We start from the raw sequence: 2,423 nt of genomic DNA, 5'->3' as shown, positions 1-2,423 counted from the left end.
TCCTCCTCCTCCTCCTCCTCCTCCACGCCTTACAGTGCCCTCCGAGGCTTAGTTGTGCCTTTCTGAGTCTGTCAGTGATCTGAGAAAGATGTCGCTTTCCTTAAGATGGTCCTGTCAGTCAGGGGTTTTTTTGTTTTTGTTTGTGTGCAAGTGCAAAGAGGTGTAAAACTACATCCCTTTTCTGCAAGAACTGGAAGTGGCTTCGATAGCCGTCTGGCATATCTGCCCTCGGCAGCCAATTAGAAGCTGCTGTTTTAACTAGTCCGGTGCACCACGGAGGAGCTCGTTAAGAAAGATTGCGTTCTGCCGGGCAAATTGGAACACAGCTCCGGGTGGGTGGGGGGAGTATCGATTGAGGAGTTGAAGGGAGGGCGTTTTGTATTTCTTTTCTTTTTGATGTGAGAGAAAGAAAGAGTTTGAGCATGTTCTAGAAATAGGGGACATGGGGTTTTTAAAATTCTTGTTCTTAGCAGTTTTTTCAGCAGGCTTAGGCTGAATTGCCCTAAATCTAAAAAGTTCTCTGTTCTCACTTTAGCTTTGAAATTAAATACACGAGAAGATAGACTCCTGGAATAAATTTCTATAACTGTTATTGAATAACAGATTGAAATCAAAATCCAAATGCGAGCCCTCAACCTTTCAGTGAGAAGGGGCTCCAGTAGACTGACTGAGTGAGGATTTGAACCCAGGGCTTACTAGTTGAAGGTCAACGTTAGCAGACCAGAGGAAGAGGGGAAAGGGCAGGTTAATAATATATGCTCTTTCCTGTTCTCTTTAGCCCACATGGGGAGGTGCGGGCAAAATGATTCATTCTGGGGGGAGAAGGGTTGTGTGTGATTTTGTGGATTTTTTAAAATAAAGAACTGTTCTGCCAGCGTCTAGTACAGTCATAACAGGCTGAAGAACAGATTGGATTTATACCGGGCCCTTCACTACCCGAAGGAGTCTCAGAGCGGCTTACCATCTCCTTTCCCTTCCCCTCCCCACAACAGACACCCTACGAGGTAGGTGGGGCTGAGAGAGCTCTTTCGAGGGCTGCTCATGAGAGAACAGCTCTGAGAGAACTTGTGACTGACCCAAGGTCACACCAGCAGCTTCATGTGGAGGCACGGGGAATCAAACCCAGTTCTCCCAGATTAGAGTCTGCACTCTTAGCCACGACACCAAACTGAGTGATATTGCTGTAATCACTTTATTTTGTGACTGTCACTGGCATAGCTACTACTGTATAGTGGTTAGAGTGGGAGACCGGAGTTCACCGTGAGGTTCACCAGGTGTTCTTGGACCACGCAGTCTCTCAGCTTAACCTATCTCACAAGGTTGAGGTGGGGACCAAACGGGGGGTGTGTATGTTGGGAGGGGAGACCATGCACTGAGCTCATCAGAGGTGGAGTGGTGGAATAAGAATGGGTAAATAGATAACTATTGGTGTGCATCCAGCCAGGGGTCATTTCGTAGAAAAAGAGGTGCAGGAGCTTATTAGCATAACCTATTAGCATAACCTATTTGCATATGCCACACCCCCTGACATCACCGGAAGCGTGTCAGAAGGCAACACCCACTGCAACTTACCTGGCTGCTTCTTGCTCCTCGTGGCCTGGGGCTGCTGGGAGCAGGGGGTGGGGCTTGTTGCATGTGCCCGCCCCCCAGGGCTCTTTACTGCCGGAGCTCCGCTCCTGTGCACTCCTGCAGGAAACGACCCCTACATCCAGCATAATTCTGCACATGTTTTATAGAATTGCAGTCGTGTGAACCTGCCTTATATTGAATCAGACCATTGGTCCATCCATCGTAATCAGTACTGTCTACTCAGACTGGCAACAGTTCTCCGGGGACTCAGGCAGAGGTCTTTCACATCACCTACTGTCTGGTTCTTTTAACTGGAGGTGCCGGGGATCGAACCAGGGACCTTCTGCATTCCAAGCAGATGCTCTGCCACTGAGCCACAGCCCCTCCCTTAATCCGTGGCGTCTATGCACTGGAATATGGATAAGGCAAATCTTGAAGAAGAAGAAGAAGAAGAGTTGGATTTATACCCACCCTTCACTCAAAGCAGCTTACAAACTCCTTTCCCTTCCCCTCCCCACAACAGGCACCCTGTGAGGTAGGTGGGGCTGAGAGAGCTCTGAGAGAACTGCTCTTGAGAAAACAGCTCTGAGAGAACTGTGGCTGACCGAAGGTCACCCATCTGGCTGCATGCGGAGCAGTGAGGAATCAAATTCAGTTCTCTAGATTAGAGTCTGCTGCTCTTCACCACGACACCAAACTCGCGAAGCGAAGAGTCTGGAAAGCGTTTCGTGGAAATGTTTGTTGCTCCTGCCCAGCAGTGCCCCCACCCTCCGTTCCTCTTTTGCCACCGAAGGAGCAGGTAGTCTTTTTGGAGTCTCCATTCTTCCACGCTGGTGAGGAACGGTTCTCCGGGG

General features: G+C 49.4%; 1 non-coding gene across 1 annotated transcript; it reads right to left on the bottom strand.

The window, feature by feature from the left end:
- Positions 1–1,881: 1,881 nt before the first annotated feature.
- Positions 1,882–1,953, bottom strand: TRNAS-GGA. Its single transcript has one exon. It is a non-coding gene; the product is annotated as a tRNA-Ser (tRNA).
- Between the last annotated feature and the right edge of the window lie 470 nt (positions 1,954–2,423).

This window comes from Gekko japonicus, unplaced genomic scaffold (genome assembly GCF_001447785.1).
Source record: "Gekko japonicus isolate JY-2015 unplaced genomic scaffold, Gekko_japonicus_V1.1 scaffold6776, whole genome shotgun sequence".
In the NCBI taxonomy this organism is placed as follows: domain Eukaryota; kingdom Metazoa; phylum Chordata; class Lepidosauria; order Squamata; family Gekkonidae; genus Gekko; species Gekko japonicus.
The sequence above is the reverse complement of the archived record's forward strand: the minus strand, read 5'-3'. Positions and strand labels throughout refer to the sequence as shown.